The sequence below is a fragment of the Phasianus colchicus genome, chromosome 8 (genome assembly GCF_987193195.1).
Source record: "Phasianus colchicus chromosome 8, bPhaCol1.hap1.1, whole genome shotgun sequence".
In the NCBI taxonomy this organism is placed as follows: Eukaryota; Metazoa; Chordata; class Aves; order Galliformes; family Phasianidae; genus Phasianus; species Phasianus colchicus.
In genome coordinates this window covers 25,212,766-25,232,048 of record NC_143443.1, presented here as the reverse complement: position 1 = coordinate 25,232,048, position 19,283 = coordinate 25,212,766, and the positions used below count along the sequence as shown (strand labels likewise).

At 40.9% G+C, this 19,283-nt stretch overlaps 1 long non-coding RNA gene across 1 annotated transcript; it reads right to left on the bottom strand.

The window, feature by feature from the left end:
* Positions 1 to 2,738: 2,738 nt before the first annotated feature.
* Positions 2,739 to 19,053, bottom strand: LOC149917080 (uncharacterized). Its single transcript, XR_016468567.1, has 3 exons — positions 19,001 to 19,053; positions 13,802 to 13,912; positions 2,739 to 3,047 (listed from the first exon to the last, which is right to left on the bottom strand). It is a non-coding gene; the product is annotated as an uncharacterized LOC149917080 (long non-coding RNA).
* Positions 19,054 to 19,283: the final 230 nt, after the last annotated feature.

Genomic DNA, 19,283 nt, shown 5'->3' with positions numbered 1-19,283 from the left:
AATCCATGTCACTGATTCCTAATCAGCCTTTGCTTGCTAGTTTATGGCAGTATCTAGTATCAGCAGTTTCCGTTTTAAAAAATAAAATAAAATCAAAACTAACACTGTCATGGTCAGGCACTGGCTGTAAATGTACTGAGCAAGAAGAATAGTCAATGCCACTTTACTATCTGATCTGTAATGGGTCTACTCTGATTTCCAATTGAACATAAACTTTACTTAGGGTTAGAGATGTGAAAGAATCTGTCCATAAAATACTGCATTTCACACCATGTGCATTTAAGTAGCTGTCATTCCATAAATCTTTCTCAAACTGATGTTGGAGAGCATTTATTCCCCACATCCTTAAGGCACAGGTTGTTTTGTATGGTGTTTTTTTTTTTTTTTTTTTTTTTTCTTTTTAAAGTAAAGTAAAATTGTTTCATTAAATAGAAAGTAATTGCAATTATTCATGAGGTCTCATGACTTGCAAGTGAGTCCATTTGAAAACAAGTTTTGTGTAAATACACAGATTATGAAGGCTACTGAAATTTATCCTGTATTAGGCAGCTTTGACCTTTTTTTTCAGCAGAAGTCCATTAGCAGCCTTGAACCTTGATAAACAATCCCTTTCTCTGCCACCTAAAGACAAAAGGAGTGTTGTGCTGAACTCAGTGGGGTTACCAGGGCTGCAGAGTACCTGAGCTCATGCCAAAATGAATGTCTTGCTCATTACACAAGGGCAGAATTTCTAGGTCTTCAGACACTTCAAAGCCCCAAGGCCTGGATACGTACAGAGTCATAGAATCACTAAGGTTGGAAAAGATTACTAAGATTATCTAGTCCAACTGTCAACCCATCACTAGCATGCTCACAAAACAAAGTCCCTTAGTGCCACATTTCCACATTTCTTGAACTGCTCAAGGAACAGTGACTAATCAATGGCTCTTCCCTTGATCACTGACACCACTATGCCATCACAGAATGCCATTTGTTGGTCAGGTAAATCTTGCCCTTGGTGAAACCATGCTGGTTGTCCCATACCACTTTCCTCTCTTCCATTCACACAGCCTCCAGGAGGATATGCTCTATGATCCATGGCACAGTAGTGCGAATCACCTCTCTGTTTCACATGTTAGTGCAACTTCCAGGAGGATCTCTTCTCCAGCACAGTGGTGAGGTTGACCTTCACACCACAGATGAGACTGAGGATCTACCAAAGCTCACCTGAAGGACGAAGGATGCTCTGCATGGAGCCTCCAGCCTTCCTGAAGCCCCCACAAATTCCACACACCCTCCCATCAGCATATCCACTTAACACTGATATTCAGGTTGTTGTTGAACTACTGTAGCTCAAAGGATGTGCATAGGCAGGTACAGACTTATTACAGAAACAAGAGTTTATGTTGACCTAAGAAGACACAGAGACACTGTCAAGGATCAGGAGGCAAAGCACTGCAGGATACTTTTCAGCCACTTTCTTCCTCTGATATGTTATATTATATATCTTAGTACACCGTCTGGAGAGTTAGCCAGTGCATGTTTTGGGAAGAACTCGGAGTCCTACACACACAAGGATCTAGGAAATGAAAATTAGAGTTTGAAACAGAAATGGTTAAAAATGATCTCCAAGCATCAGGTGCTTCAGGAATGGGAGTGCTCACCTCAGCTCCATCTTCAGCAATGCTGAGTAGAGAGAATATTATTCATTCAAATGCATGTGCATTTATAATGCATAAAAGTGTTGTTAAATGTAGGTTGCTGTGTGACTGACGTGTGAATATTAAACATAAACGGGTTCCTTCACATCTGGAAGGAAAGCAAATCAGCATTGCTTCTCCACAGGGTGAAAGAGAAATGTGTGCCTTGCAATGCTGTTATAGGCCAGGGAGAAATAAAAAAGAGAGTTGAGAGGCAGTATGTGGTAAAATATGCCATTAAATGATCAGATGGAATAGGGACAGAAGAGGAGAAATGTGAGTTGAGGAGGAAAAAGAAGAACAGTTGTCTTCTAGACAGGATTGAGAGTTTTCTGTGTTGGCCTTATATATATATATATAAGTAGGTAAAACACTGATTTGGAAGGAGGTTTTTGCACTTTTCAGTAATTTATACCTCTTCCTCTTTTCTCTGAGAATATTTTGCAGGTGTGCCCATTTAGCTGAATTATCTGAGATAAGAAAATATTCCTTTGTAAGCTCATATGGTAGGGCTCCAGTCCAATCCAGGATACAAAGGTAGTGAGGGAAAAGTATCTTCTTTGGATGACCAATATAAAGGCAGCACAAGCAAGTAGGAAGTCCTTATGCGTAGATACATTTATTATTATAACTGCAGATTGCATGCTCCTTTTCAACCTTTCTTCTTGTACCCAAAAACCTTCCTGAGTTCAGTGTTTTATTCAACAGGTAGCACAAATGCATTCACCAAACGAGTCACTGCCCAGCATTTGAAATCCCAGCATCAGCTCTCATTAGCTAACAACTAATTCTGCTTACAAAAAGTGGAACCACGTAACTGGTTGGATTTATTTAATCCCTTATTTTCTTCCTTCAGTTTGCGAAGTTCTCATATATGTAATTCAGTTTCCAGACGCTGACTATGCAAAGATACTCAATTATTTAAGATTTTTATAGTACACTCCTGACAATGTATATGCAAATTTCACACCTAGAAATGTAAAATAGACAACATACTTGGAAGAGCAAAACTGACATCTACCTTTTAAAATGAAAAGACAGAAGCACCCAAATAAATGCAAGAAGTGTCTCTGAGGCTGTCCATATGAATGCCTAACTTTCCATTCACTGTTTCTTATTCATTGTTGTGAAGTGTGCTAATCTCCAATTCTGTGTCCTTTCTATCTTGTTTAACACAGTTACAGCCAGGAAACAGAAAACATTGTCTGTCATCCAGTTCACCAACCGAGGTGAATAGTGGAAAATCAAACAAGCATCCTTGCCGCAGGTTGTTGTCAGCAGACTTGGTGACTCCACAAACATCGGGTAAGTCCAAGACCGCTGTGCTATGCCCGTGGGAGGTTGTTTATCCATCCGGAGGTGGAGTGGCTGAATGGGATTAGAGAGGACCTCTGACAGGCAATGACATGGAGCAGCAGTATAAATCTTTGTATCCAAAGGCTGAAATTAGCTTGTATACTCATAGCTTGTAGCTACTCCTCAGAGGTAGCTTGTCACTGAATAATTTGCTGGGTAGGATCAGATTCATTAAAGAGAAAGATTTGAAAGAAAGACAGAGAAGCAAATATTTATCAAGGAATTCAGTTCACAGAATCACAGAATCACAGAATTGCCAGGGTTGGAAGGGACCTCAAGGATCATGAATTTCCAACCCCCCTGCCACATGCAGGGCCACCACCATTCCACCTAATGCTAGACCAGACTGCCCAGGGCCCCATCCAATCTGGCTTTGAACACCTCCAGGGACGGGGCATCCACAACCTCCCTGGGCAGCCTGTTCCAGTACCTCACCACTCTCTCCGTAAAGAATTTCCCCCTGACATCCAACCTAAATCTCCCTTCCCTCAGCTTAAAACCATTTCCCCTTGTCCTGCTGTCACTCACCCTTTCAAAGAGTTGATTCCCCTCCTCTTTGTAGGCTCCCTTTATGTACTGAAAGGCTGCAATGAGGTCACCCCGCAGCCTTCTTTTCTCCAGGCTGAACAAGCCCAGCTCCCTCAGCCTGTCCTCATAGGGGAGGTGCTCCAGTCCCCTGATCATCTTTGTGGCCCTCCTCTGGACCCTCTCCAACAGCTCCCTGTCTTTCTTGTACTGGGGGCTCCAGACCTGGACGCAGTATTCCAGATGGGGCCTCACAAGAGCAGAGTAGAGGGGAACAATCACCTCTCTGTCCCTGCTGGCCACCCCTCTTCTGATGGAGCCCAGGATCCCATTTGCCTTACGAGCTGCAAGGGCACACTGCTGGCTCATGTTAAGTTTTTCGTCTACCAAGACCCCCAGGTCCTTCTCCACAGGGCTGCTCTCAAGGACCTCTCCTTCCAGTCTGTATGGATGCCTGGGATTCCTCCGGCCCAAGTGCAAAACTCTGCACTTTGCCGTGTTGAACCTCATCAGGTTCACCCGGGCCCACCTTTCTAGCCTCTCGAGGTCCCTCTGAATGGCATCCCGTCCTTCAACTGTGTCAACCACACCACTCAGCTTGGTGTCGTCAGCAAACTTGCTGAGGGTGCACTCAATTCCGTCATCAATGTCATTGATAAAGATGTTAAAGAGACAGTTTGCTGCTCTTGTTTTGCATTATCCTATGCTGCTGCAGTTTACATGAAACACTTCTTAGGTAGCATGAACCTGATCAAATTTTCCCAGAGAAAGAATAATGTGAGTAATTTAGGAAGAAGACATACAGGATTAGGTTGTTTTAGATTTATATTTTTTTCTTTGAAACCTTGCTGCTCTTACTTGAAGCTTTAGTCTTGGAAAGGTTGAGGTTCTCAAAAATTTGATTTGCTTGGATTGTCCAGCACATTGCAATAATCTTTCTCCTCAGTCAAGCAAAAAGCACTGTCTGTGTTCTCTCTGCTGTGGACCTTCCGTTAACAGAAATTAAATGAGCTAGAAAGAACTGTCACTGTTCTAACTTGGGTTTTGGGGAATTTCTCCTGCTACTCCAGGACTTGACCTTATTATGAGATTAAACAAGGCTAAGGGACATTTTCAGGCCTTGTCTCGATGCAAGTCCTGTAGGACTCTCCAAAAAAGTTTCCACGTTCCAGGGAGTTGATAAGAGACAATTACATTAGGCATTTTAAATACAGCCATTCTATTTCTGCAAGGTAAAAGAGTTTATCAGTATCGTTGGAAATGTTCAGTGCCATTTGGCCTCAGTTCCAGCTAAGAAATATGCTAATTTAATACTATAGATATTGCACCACTGTCCACTCCTGTGCTTTTTCATACAGTGAATGAGACTAGAAACCATCTGCTTTATTCTGCTCTTTTTTTTATTCAGCATGCTAGAACTTCTCATCCAGTTCCCCATCTTCTTCATGCATCTAATTTACAACTCTAAACCCCATTTTGTGGTTGGTCTCTCATTTGAGAAGGTCGAGAAAGAATGCAGAATTGATAGCTCTCCATATTCTCTGGTAACAAATTTAAATTCAGCCTAAGTGCAATCTGAAAAGTTCAGACATAAATCAGTCCAGAGGTAGTGGGCTGCTCCTGAATTTGTTCCTGCTTTTGATTAAAGATTGGAGCAACAAGCATTTTAGATGTAGAATAGCATTAATAGTTATCAGTGCATTATGATTTTGGTCACTGAGCATTACGGGGATAAAACACCCCCTCTTCCATGAGCAAACCTTTAAATGTAGCTAGCTCTTCAATTACCTCTTGTTTTTGCAGTTGAATAATCTACATTTCTTTTTCTTACTAGAAGTGGGCTGGTCATAATTTCTGGGTCAGCTATTAAACCCTTTTTTATTCCCTACCTAACTGCTGTGTATTAGAGAATTGTTGAGTTGGAAAATATTAGCTTCATTTAGTTATTGTTAAGTTTTGCTGAGAAAGGAGAACCTAGTTCACATACTGGGTCCCTTTTCAGAAGCAAAATGTATTTAATTGGGCTATTTTTGCTGCAAGTTCACAAAGTTTCTCCAGCATAGGCTCCAATTAAGCAACTGAATCTGATATAAGGTAGTTGAGACTGACCCAGCTGTCTTGTAGTACTGCAGTACTACAGTGCAGTGTTGCTGTGGATGATAAGAGGGAGCAAAGATCCCTCTGAAGAGTATTCACACCATATAAAGTATGCATATGCTGGGTATCTCTAGAACTTCCTCAAGAGGAAGGATTAGAGCATATAGTTAACCAATTTAAGCAAGCCAGAGTGAATACTTCTTACATTACTAACATCAGTGCTTGTGAGTTGAAAAACATTTCATGTGTTGTTATAAAGCCATCATATTCGAAAGATCTATCAGGCTGCATTCATTTTTTGCCTGAATCCACTGGTTTCTCTTCTTTCTCAGAAGCTCTAGACTCTACAGCTACTATCGATGGGATATGTAAGCTGATTGCCTCACAAAATCAGCCCCAGGGATATGTTTCATCTCACCTAATTTTAGCTGTGTACCATATGAACATCTTCAGCCTCACTAAATTGCTATACATCCTTCACAGCAAGTGGAGAAAAATAAACACATACCCAGGACATAATCCATCTAAATGGAGAGAATGGATTCAAGCTGCACCAGGAAAGGTTCAGGATGGATATTAGAGAAAACTACTTCTCCCAAAGAGTCAGACACTGGAACAGGCTACCCAGTAAGGTGGTGGAGTCACCATGCCTGGAGATGCTCAAGAAATGTGGAGATGGACTACTTAGATATGATGGATCAGTGGGCAGTATTGGTGGTACACATGGGCCGTTGGTCTAAATTATCATAGAGGTCTTTCCAACCTTAATGATTCTATGATAAATTCATCTGAATATCTAAACTATGCTGGAATAAATTGTACAGAGTTCCTCTCCTCTCACCTTGAAAGAGAGCTCTGGGTGATCAGCTCAGATTCAGGAGTCTATTTTGTAGATACCCATCCTCAAGAACATATAGTGTATGTTGTCACTCTCGAGTTGTTAACCCAGAATTAGTCACTGATTATAGAATCATATGACATAGGGAAGCTATAATCAATGACTAATTCTGAATCCTGAATTTCTGTTTCTTGGACTGAATAACACTGATACAAAGCAGTCTCCAGTCTTCTGAGTCAAAGAAAGGAGTTGCTAGAAATGTTGTTTATGTGTAAATTTATGAGGTAACTTGAAGGAGAGAAGTTACCAATCAGTTTCCCTCCTAAAAATCCTATAACGTAATGACAGGCAGCTCTGTATTTTATAGTTCTGATGGATTTTGCAAGGAGATAATTTACACTGATAAATGCAGTAAATCCACATATAATTTTTAATGCATAGTTGTTGATGACTTTTGGTATGCATCTTGACATTTCTTGGCTGTTTTAGGATGCTTCTATGGATGTAAACTATTAGCAAGGAGGATTTATTTCTAATGATGTGAACACAGAGGGTTGTGAGGTCAAGATCGCCCATCATCATGGTAACCAGATGATTCTGCTAGAGTATATACACTCCCAATACTCCTCTAAAGTCAGAAAGAGTTCTTTTCATCTTTTCATTTGTTATCCAGCTGAATTTAAGCATCCTAAAACAGACACCATCAGTAGATTACGTCAGCTGCTTAATAAAGTCAGTTTTTCTGCACTTGAAGAACTGACCCCTGATCAGGAAACAGAAGTCTTAGCACACCTCTATATCTGACCCATATCTCTGACCAATCCCTTTACCACTGATCACCCTTATCACAGTAAGCAGTAACTTCTGTAACACAACCAGCTGTCTTTCTGAATATTATTCTTAACACTGCAGCACCTCCTCCAATCCCTTTAAACTACTCGTGTCCTTTAGGAAATTAGATATTTCAGCAGGAGTCAGTTTCCTTTGCGAGACATTGCCAATACAGTATGGAAGGCACTGCTAGGCTACCCCTTGAACATCTTGCAGCACCAAGATCTTGGGGTTGTTCTTGGAAAGAGCTAGAAGAACTAGCAGAGGGCATCTTTTTAGCCAGCATTATGCTGTAAGTTGTGAACAGAGCTTTGAACTGAAGTCCTGTAAAAGCTGTAATTCCTTCAAGGGTGCTCAGCGTTTCCCTCTGCATTATATTCCACACAGCTCAAAACATAGGTGCAGCCATGGAGACAGGACATGATGGAGAGCTCTTTGTGAAGTATGTGCAAATAACCAATGACATGTAGAGGGGGAAGAAAATACTCTCAAGAAAGTTCATCTAATTTCTCAGAACATAGAGATCTCACCGGGCAAAATACGAACATGAGAAATGCCAAGAAATAAGTGCAAAGAGAGAGTACTGGAATATAAACTTCTGTCTTTGCAATGAGTCTGCTGTCCCATGTGACCCCCAGTAACACTTTCAATATTTATTAGTTCCTTGAAGGCGAATCACTTCGCCCAAATATATATTTTTTTTTCCTGTAGAAGATTTTGGGCATAAAATGCAATTTGAAAAGAGGTTTCAATTTTTCAAGCTAGGAAAAACATTTTACTATTGACTAAGTCATCTGAGAAGGTAGAAATGTTCAGTTCATAATTCCCTGTGTAAAAGTAATTTTTCTCCTTTTATATTCCACTCCTTCTTGCAATGCAGTTGTATACAGTTAAATACCACAGCAGAAAAACTGAAGGCTTACTGATGAGGGCTGAAGAGATTTAAGAGCCATTAAATCATTACAGTAATAATGGATGAAGCAAATGTGTTCTCAAGGAAACAAATATAATACTAGAGGCAGAATCACATGATTGGATGAAGTCAATTTAAAGTGAGAAACGTATCTTCGTACCAAGAGAAATTGAAGATACTGGAAATAACAAGCAATTGGAGAATATTTGGCTCAAGAAAATAGAGAGGTTTTTCTCTCTAGAGGCCTGAATGTGCTCTCACTTACAAAATTGCATGAATAAGTGTACTGGTGGCAACAGAGAGGGTAGGTTAATTGTGAACAAAGTTGGAAATTGCTGTGTAAATAAGGACAGCTGCACTGGAGTCATGAACTCTAGGAAGAACCTGTACAACAACTGATTTGGTTTCACAAGTCATTACTCTATGGATAGAGTCTTCTGTAGAAGGGCTAGGTTAAGTCATTAAAACTCATAGTGGGTATCTATCTACTTCTGAAATCTTGCCACCGTACCAGTTCATCATTACATCAGCTAATTCATTAAAGATATCAAGGAAATCAGACTGCAAGAATCAAACTACTTTTGGAAGGCTCTGCATCATGTGTGAATGTGTGGACTGTAGTTTTTACCCAATGCTGTCCAACCTGCCTAAAAGAGAGTTTCAGTCTTCAATTATCCTTATAGCAATATTCACCAATGGAACATTTACTCTTAAAATTAAGCCATCTTCCTCACATCCAAACAAATTTCGTTCCTAGCACAATCCTATAATGATTATCAAGTCGTGATTTTATAATGCATGCATACATTATTTATGCCATGTGGCATAACAAGAATGATCCCAACCTTCTGAAGAGCTAACACAGAGCATGAAGCCTCTGGGCAAACTCTCAAGGTGTGACAGCTCTTCTCACCGAAGTCTGTCACCTTCAGAAACAACTCCGACTACACCTTCCCACTACCTATTCCCTCAGCCCTCCCCCATTTCTCAGCAGTACCTTATTTCCTGTTCTCCAAGCAGTAAGGTGAGACAAACAGAATTAATCTTGGTGACAGAGATCCCATGAGCTGGCACAGGGAAAGAGAAAGAAGGAGGAGAAGGAAAAAGAAGGACCATCATAGAATCATAGAATTATTCAGGTTGGAACGGACCTCAAGGATCATCAAGTCCAACCGCAGCCTAACCCTAGTAGCCTAATTCTAACAACCCTCTGCTAAATCATATCTCCAAGCACCACATCCAAATGGCTCTTAAACACATCCAGGGATGGTGACCCAACCGCCTCCCTGGGGAGCCTATTCTAATGTTTAGGAAACACTTCTTTACAGAAAGGGTGGTTAATGTCCAACCTAAACTTACCTTGGCGCAATTTGAGGCCATTTCCCCTCATCTTGTCACTTGTCACCAGTGAGAAGAGACCTACCCCGCTCTCACTTTCAGGTACTGGAAGAGAGTAATAAGGTCTCCCTTCAGCCACCTCTTCCCCAGACTAAACAGCCCCAGCTCCTTCAGCCTCTCCTCATAGGGCTGATTTTCCAAGCCCTTCACTAGCCTCGTTGCCCTTCTCTGGACCTGCTCCAGTACCTCCACATCCTTTCTGTACTGAGCTGCAAACTCTCTGCTCAGAACACCTCATCCCACCTTTAATTCCTACAATTTCAAAGGGAGACCCAAGAATTTCTAAAGAGTTCAGAGAGAGATGAACTCAAGCATCAGAGTACTAGACTCCTAGTCTTCAATCCTAAAATGTCCCATTTATCTTTTCTCCAATAGTTCCCCTATCTGAGAAGAGCAGCTGCCTGAAGACCATATCCACAACAAAAAAATAAATTACATACCAACATGCCTAAAAGCTTTTTCTACTCTCCCAGTCATTCATTTCAGCTAAACAACTAATAATGAGTGCTGGCTGCTATTAACTAATTCAAATTTGCTATGAAAAACTAATCTTATTATACTTTTTTTTTTGTTAAAGTTGCAAGAAAATTGTTTCTAGTGCCTTAATAGCGTGTAGATTAATGTGTTTGTCTCTACAAATCAATACTTCATTTTTCCCCTTCCACCCTTGTAACTCTTAGAGAGTAATTTCTGCACTATTAGGAACTGTACTGCTATTTCATAAAATCATAGAATTGTTTGAGTTGGAAGGGACCTTTAAAGACCATCTGTTCTAACTTCTTTGCAATGAACAGGGACACCACGTGCTCAGAGCCCCATCCAGTCTGTTGTTGAGTATCTCCAAGGGCAGGGAATTCATCACTTCTGTGGGCAACCTGTGCCAGTGCCTCACCACCCTTATTGTAAAACACTACTTTATCTCTAGTCTAAATCTCCTCTCTTTTAATTTGAAACCATTTCCCCTTGTCCTATCACAACAGATGTCTTGTTACGATAAGATTTCATACTTTTTTTTTTTTTTTTAAAGTTCTCTTTTTATGAAATTTGAATATTTCAGGGCCTGGTTCAAGCAGAGAAGAACCTCTCACTGATTTTTTAAAGTTATCTCATATTCCATCCTATTTTTTTTTCAGGATGAGTGCAAGTTTTATTTTTTTTAGCAGCTTTGGAATTACTGGGTGGTACCTTTCATCAGAAGTCATTGTTAGACTAAATTAGACTTCCAGTTGGCTGCTCTTCTGCATAGACCTGCTTGAAGTGACCCTGATCTCAAAACAAAGAGAAAGGAAACCACATACAGACACACATACTTCTGTTATTCATACTAGTCTTGCAGCCAGGCCTGCACAGTGACAGCTCTAGCATGGTAATAATCCGGTTAGCAAGGATTTTATACCTCATTTAAATGTTAGTAAGAGAAATACTCCTGCTTCCTTCAGCTATCTTATGTCAGCAGATACTGAATACCTTGTCAGACATGTGATTACCAATAAGTAACATGTAATTCCACTGCTCTTAAAAATCTCCACCAGGTAGATTATGCTACAAGAATGGATTTGAATTTCATTTTTTTCCCTCTTTTTTATTCCATTTTCCTACTTTCCTTTTATCACCCTCTTTCAAATGCTCATTGGCAACAACTCCGCATGCAAAAATGTCATCTCCTTTGTAGTAATTTCCAAAATTTTAACATTTTCCCACTTTCTACTTGATCAGGAAAAAAAAAAAAAAAGAGTTATGTCAATCAGGAGGGAGAGAACAGGTGAATCTTACCGCAGGTGAGGGAGACATTTGGACCAAAGTTGTAAGTATCTATCTGCATTCGTGAGTTTTAGCTCATATATACTAGCTGATAAAATACACTGGGAGGTATCTATGTCTGAGTTAGCTAACACTGTAGGAAGCATACTTCCTATACCGCCAGTAAATAGAGCACCCATTCCAAGTGTAATCCTTTTTAAGACACATTCATAAAATTGCATTCCCATTGCTTCCTAAGCATGGGATTTGGTGATTAAAGGAGACTGTTCATCTGTCTGAGCTAAAAGGCACTTAAGTTTCTGTTCCAAAAACAGAAGAGAAAAAGGAATGAAATAACTCTTGCTGCTACTAGGTATGGCGTGATGGAGTGGGAAGTAGTGCATAACTGATGGGAAAAAGGTGAGATGTTCTCTTGTACCGTATGAGGAGTAACAGCTGAGCTCTGCACTGTGAGCACAAGAAAATAGAAGAGCCTCTTGCTTAGTCAAATGCATATCCAAATGAGAACAGCAAGCTGTAAAGGGAATTCATTACGTGTTGGCTTGGTTGATCAGCCTCGTAAGTAGCCAAACCTAACAGCCGTGTAATAATCAGTGACTTGCAGTCCTGGGTACATGAGCAAAACTCTGCACATGTCATGTAAGTTTAAGTGTAATCAGGTTGAGCTGCAACTGCAAGTAACCAGCAGATGCACAGTCCAAGACACCATATTGATATACCATGACATGCCACTTCAGTTTCACGAGCAGAGTGCCCTGAAGCAAGACCAAGGACTGGTTTATTCAACCTTAGGGGGCGCTCCAGCACCTAGGAGCTCTAGGGTTACGGTATGACATCAGAAAGGCTCCTGACACATGGTGGTAACAAACTATGTATCACTGTCAGGATTTGTAAAATGTCTGAACATTTCAATAGAAACAAACACACCATTCCAGCCCGATGTGAAATCATGTATAGCAGTTCTCACTGAATTCCTCCACCATAGTCTGTCAAGGAGTTCTCACAGGCATCCAGTCTGCATAGACTTGCAAATACACACGTGAAAAAAAAAAGGGGGGGGGGGGGAAATGTTACATTTGAAACAGAGGCCCTTGCCCACTTCATTCTGTAAGAGAGGGTAGCATAGACCTGGGAGGCAAGAAATGATGAGGGAAGTTAAAGTACAAAAAATTAGCTAGTTTACAAATTTGAATGCAAACCCCCTTCCCCCTCACCTCCTTGCTTATTCATACCTCCCAGCTGAAAACAAATAGAACTAACTAAAACCAGTTTTTCACTTATTTAAGGGATATTATAATGCATGCTCTGAGGAAAAGCAAAAGCTGTGCTTGTGCATACATCTCTGCTTGCTTCAGTCATCCTGAATATGCATTACTGCCTGATGCTTATGGCAGAGTTCCAGCTGCTCTCCTCACCGTTTCCCTTTTTAAGGGTTCATCTGGGATGAGCAGAACTCTGATTTGCCCCTCTCTTGATTTGCCCTTCCTACCCACTCTCAGATGTGTGCCAGCGTCCCACTCCATAAGGATGTGTGCAGAGAAAGGCACTGATTTCCATTTAGGAGCAGAAGCAGCTCTTCCACAGAACTCTGCATTCCTTCTCATGGAAGCCAAGGGAAGGGTAAAATAGCAGAGCAGAGAGGAGACAGGCTTTGGAATAAGGTGCTCGACTAACTGTGTCACAGCAGTTGCTAAGCTGTCTTTATCCCTAACAGGGAATACAGCCCTAGGGACTAAATGAGCCCTTGGGCTTTCAAAAGGGCAGGCAGCATCAGGCAGCTGTGCATCCAGGCATAAACATCTGTCCTAGTGTCTGAAGCAAAGCTTCAGGAGACCTGCATGCTTAAGAGGCAAAGCAGACTGCTGAAAACCAGAACATCACTGCTTGCTTTGGAAGCAGAATGAATTTATTAAATGAATATCACTGCAGGAAAGAGTTCACATTACAATCCATCTCCTGTATCTTTCTTTATGCAACAGCTTTCATGCAAACAATCATACTCCAAATGCATTCTTGCCTTGACAGCCTGAGGTTGCTTCTTATGATAGAAATGCGTAGGTCTAGACCATGTTGTTTAGGTGCTACATAAATTCACAAAAAAAGCAAAAACTCAGCAGTGTTAATAAACACAGATGGTAGGTAGGAATAGGACTTGTGAAGTGACATTTGCATTGTGGCACATAAAAGCTATCAACAGGTCAGAGAAAAGAAACCAAGTTTCAGAATCCCAACCTGGAATCTTATCAAGTGGCATTGGCACTACTACCCAGTTATCATTCTCTTGTCTTTTTAAACACTCACCCCCAAAATAACCCACAAAATATTATAACTTTTTTTCTTTTTTGGCAGACAGCCTTGCTTTTTGTGTCAGGCCATATCTTCGTAGGTGCCCTTTGTACTTACAGGTTTCCGTGTCCGGGGCTGATCCAGGTAGAAGTTGACATCAAATGACCATCAGCATTACCTCTCATGTAGTTCAATCCCAATTTATTCTGGGATGTGCCAACACATAACCTAGAGAAGAGACAAGGGACCACTCAATTACCCTGTAAAACTAGGATCCTGCTGACTGTATTGGTCAGCATGGAAACACTTCACTAGGGACCCAAACTCAGTTTGCTGAACACAACTGACCCACATGGTGAAGTTAACACGTTCTGCACTCAAACAGTGCTGTGCTCAGAGCCACGCATAAACACTTTACTGCTGGCCATTAAATTTTATTGCTCTCTCTGATATGCTTTGAGGTAACTAAACTCGTGCCTGAAAGAGGCATTTAAACTGTTTTAACAGTATCTACTTCACATAATCTTCTTTATAGCAATGTCTTATGGTTTTACCCATTTTAAATGTGTTTGTTGTTGTTTTTCAATCAAGGGATTTATACTACGACCTTTGAGCAACAGCAGCCCCCGCAAGAAGACAGCTGGCAATGCGGTGTGCTGTACAATCTGTAGAGATTAAACTCATTTCAGTCCCTCTAAAGACAGATAACCGTGAGCCTGGAGGATCTGCTGGGATTTTGGTGGATTGAATTCCATTTTATTTCAAAAGGGGAGCTGAAACAAAGAAATAATAGACATTTTTGCTCAGCAGATTAAGCCCTGGGCTGAATTGCTTCTCCAGCCTGGACGAGAGCAGATAGTGGTATTCTTGTACAAAATCCATGGAGTAGGCATTAGAAAGAGTATGGATGTGTGTGGTAAGGAACAATACTTTTGTTCTGATGAGCTCAGTGTACTCCCTCGTCATGGACTAAAAGGTTAATATCTGCCCAATTAACTTGAGCTTCTGCCATACTACCTGGCCCTGAGGCTCACAAGGGACTCACGTGGTGAAAACAGATCTGGAAATGTGCTCAGCAGCCCATTTTTCAACACAGAGGTGGTGAACCCATCTCCCTTCTGCAGTATAGCCACTGTGGAGGAAAGCAAAATGGAGGTCATCTCCATTTTGGGTGCTTGGTGTTACGCAGTCTTTAGGACTTTGTGTGACAAATACAACCACATAATTCCAATTTACTCCACATCAGCTGGGGTGGGTATGAGCAGCCGTGACACCTTCCATCACTCAGCTGACACAGAAGTCAGTCAAGCCCAGTAGGCTGATGTGTGCCAGAGACATATGCCATAGAGAGTTGAGCAGACAGACCAGATAGAAAACTCAAATACCTAAAAACTTCTCTCTGTACACACATTTCAGGTAATTAAGCAATGCTTTTTAATACATCACGGGGCTGTCCTTGAAATAAACTGAGCTATATCTTCTCTCTGGCATAACACAGAGTACCACCATCAGTGAAGGCATATCACTAGGGTTGCATTAAGAAGTCCTTGTATCTCAACAGCTTTGGGAATGTTTCTGAAGTTTGTGTTAATGCCCAAAGCTTCTTCACTTATGACAGCATGGAGCATATCCAGGTGGCAGGTGATGCAGAGAAGCTCTCTTGGATCATCCTAAGGGGTAAACACATTCAGGATGTTTTTTGGACCTTCTCTATAGAACTCAGCAACCCTCAGGAAGAAAACAATGGCTGTATATCTCTTTATTAATCTTCCAAATCCATGTGAATTCATGAACATTAATAGAAAAACATATACGTGAAAATCTGCTGACGCATACATCCAGAAATAAAACATTTTCTTCTGTGGCAAGATGAAAAACTTGTTTAAGATGATAAGATTGACTGCAAGTTGAAAATTTTGGTGGCTGCACTATGGGCTTCATAATTGCAAATGGCCTTTCCATTCTGGGGGTCAGTGTACTAAATTGAAAATCTACAAGAAAGCATTTAATTTAGGTTAATGGAAAGTTTGAATGTTAACTGGATTAAGGCAAATGATTTTTTTTTTTCTTCTGAAAGGGAATTAGCCACTAATCTCCCAGGACAGATTCTTAGAAGGTGTAAATTAGTGTTAAACACTGACACTCAAAGGAGTTTTTTGCTATTCGGTTTGTACTATTTTATACATATTTGTATGGACAATATGCTTAGTTTAAGTTTGTTCTGGCTATCTTCTCCCTCCCACCCCATTATAGGGTTTAAAAATGAAATTGTGTAATTCCCTTCACTCTGCATTAATTTACAGCCTATTAATTATATCCTGCTGCTTTTCAGGTTCTACAAGTGGAATAGAAAATTTTCTTTATGCACTTGGGATATGGGGCTGATGGACTAAAAACCTGGGGGAGGTGATGCTGGGAGGGACAGTATTGCTTTGAATGACGACGTTCAGGGCTGCACTTTAAAGACATTTTCTTCCTCCTTTTGTATTAATCAGAGCTGTCTGAGAATTCACATTTGAAATGTTAACTGGAGAGTTAGTTTCCACAACATGAAAAATATGCAATGGAAAAATTGTTCCAAATGCTTGAAGTCAAAATTGTGTTTTTCTTAAATCAAGTAAAATACTTTGTTTCATCTCAGAAAGCAAAAAGCACTTCTCTCATGGTCAGAGAATACTCATTTTAAATTTTAGAGAAGGAAAAGTCTTCACTGTAATAAAATAGAGTAAATGTTTAAAATTACATTTAAATCACTGCTGCTCCATACTGCATCATCAGGTAGGCTTGGTAGCTCAGTGCTGCAAAGTTTTAGAGGCTGAGGTTTGACTTCTAACACACAGCAATGTGGCAACTCTTGTCTTGACTTTCAGCTGACTAGTTTTTGTTAACAGAAAACTAAGTCTTCGGGAATATTTCCTAAGATAACTTAATATTACATATATTATCACCACACACAGATATTAAGTGACCCTCAGAGTATAATGTCCTTAGAGAGAGGAAGGACTGAAAGGGTCAAGAAGAATGAATGAAACCGAAATTAGAAGTAATGAGGACACTTGCTCATAACAAAGGTACTTACATATAGCATTAGAGAGGTGGTTTTAACCTGCTGTCAACTGATTTCTGATGAGTCCCTCATAGCTGACCTTATCAAGAGCGTAGACAAAAAACACCAAAACCTACCCTTTTAGTGGATGTTTTAATTATCATTTGAAGACCTTCCTGTCTATCTACTTTTGGATGAATCACAGAATGGCCAGGGTTGGAAGGGACCTCAAGGATCATAAATCTCCAACCCCCCTGCCACATGCAGGGCCACCAACCTCCTCATTTAATGCTAGACCAGGCTGCCCAGGGCCTCATCCAATCTGACCTTGAACACTTCCAGGGACAGGGCATCCACAACCTCTCTGGGCAGCCTGTTCCAGCACCTCACCACTCTCTGTAAAGAACTTCCCCCTGACATCCAACCTAAATCTCCCCTCCCTCAACTTAAAACCATTTCCCCTCATCCTGCAGTTATCTACCCTTTCAAAGAGTTGATTCCCCTTCCCACTGCAGGCTCCCTTTAGGTATTGAAATGCTGCAATAAGGTCACCCTGCAGCCGCCTTTTCTCCAGGCTGAACAAGCCCAGCTCCCTCAGCCTGTCTTCATAGGGGAGGTACTCCAGTCCCCTGATCATCTTTGTGGCCCTCCTCTGAACCCTCTCCAACAGCTCCCTGTCTTTTTTATACTGGGGGCTCCACACTTGGACATGGATGCTCATGCATAGTCTGCAACCCAAGTTCCCCCCCCCCCCCCCCACATACCACACCAACACTATATTGTAAAAGATGTCCATTTCTTTCCCACTTGTATTCAATTGATCACTCTTTGTAGGATAAAACAGTCATACTTGTCTTTAACTTCACAATTTTCAGCATCAAAGCTGATCTTTGTTAGCATTATGAGTGCATAACAAAGAAACCAAGCTGGTATTTCACTCAGTATCACAAGTAAATAGTGGAATAGTCAAAGTGCCTCCACTTTTTAAGTCTCAGTGCACCCTTCTCCTCCACACTCCTAAATCGCAGTTGAATTTTGTGTGTGACTAATACTAAAGCCAATTCAAAAAGCTAATCTGTTTTAGGACATTATCTGCTAACTAAATTTTAAGAAATGTCATTGTACATGAACATCTTCTGCCGAACTCCCAATCTGTTCTGGAAATGCCTCTATCCAGAGCTTGCCATGAGATAAACTGCAAGTGCATGTCAGCAATCAGACAGAACCATTCAGTCCTCATTACTAATCATCCTACAGAGAGAAAAAAAATGATTTGCAGCCTAGCAGTCACAGAATATGTAAAGGCCCTGCTGCAAGGAATGATATTAATTCCTCCTAAACCCAGTAGAGCACGTAGCTTACTGTTTCTTACCACTTTTTTACTCCTTTTTTAAGAATAACCCACAATGAGAAATTAAAGCTAGCATTACAACCTGATGTTACTCCTGAAAACACACAAAAAGCAGTTGTGCTGTTCCTGAACTGGCATGAAATGAGACAGGCACAGAGCAGAGGGGAGTGGTACCATCAAAAAAGGCTTAGTTTCAATTCAGTCTGTGTTTACTTTCCTAATAGAGTTAGAATATTTTTTTAGGCAATTTTTTTCATTTAAAAACAGGAACCTGATTCAAAGTTTTCATGAGCAGTTTTCACGTATACCTTTGTTACACACAAAAATATGAAGTGACAGAATCGCCCAGAATCGCAGAAACACCAAGGATAGAAAAGACCTACAATATCTTCCAGTCTAACTACCCACCCATCACCAATAGTTCTCACTAAAACATATCCCTCAACACAACATCCAAATATTCCTTGAACACCTCCAGGGTCAATGACTCCAACACTTCCCCAGGCAGCCCATTCCAGTGCCTAACCACTCTTTCAGAAAAGTAGCATTTCCTAACATATTACAAAGTTTTGAAGTTTAAAAACATGCTTGAATGAAATTTGAGAAAGAATAATTTAATATCCAGTCCAGGCTAGAAACAGCCTTTGGGGGTAAGACATCCAGCCCTTACTTCTTGTGGTACCGAGAGAGATTAAACCCAGTTTCAGGCTTTTTTTCCTGAGAGCTATTTCAAGCACGTCTTGTGTTGTTTCTAGTGAAAACCACAACCCCTTGTAAATGCATTTGTTTGAACCATAGTGCAACACAATGGAAAGCTCAGCAACAACAGCAGAGCAGGAAGACCCTAAGCTGCAGCAAGTGACATCTTGCTCAAATACAACAGCTATAGGCACAAAAACAAAGAAAACAAACTGCTTACCTTCAGAAGACATGCCAGGATCTCCAGCAAACTACCTTTACCTCCCCCTTACCAACGTTTAGATGAGGTCTGGGAAGGGTCGGATCCTGGCTCCACCCCTTCAAGGCACTCAGACACATTGCTTGCACCTGTTGTTTGCACCTGTTGCTTGCACCTGTTGCTTGCACCTGCACTCCCGTGGGTTGGCCCTGCCCTCCCAGCAGGCACTCAATTGCTGCTCAAGCATGACTCAGAATTTTTGCTACATGTGGGATTGCTTGAGTACAAATATCCACTTTCTGAC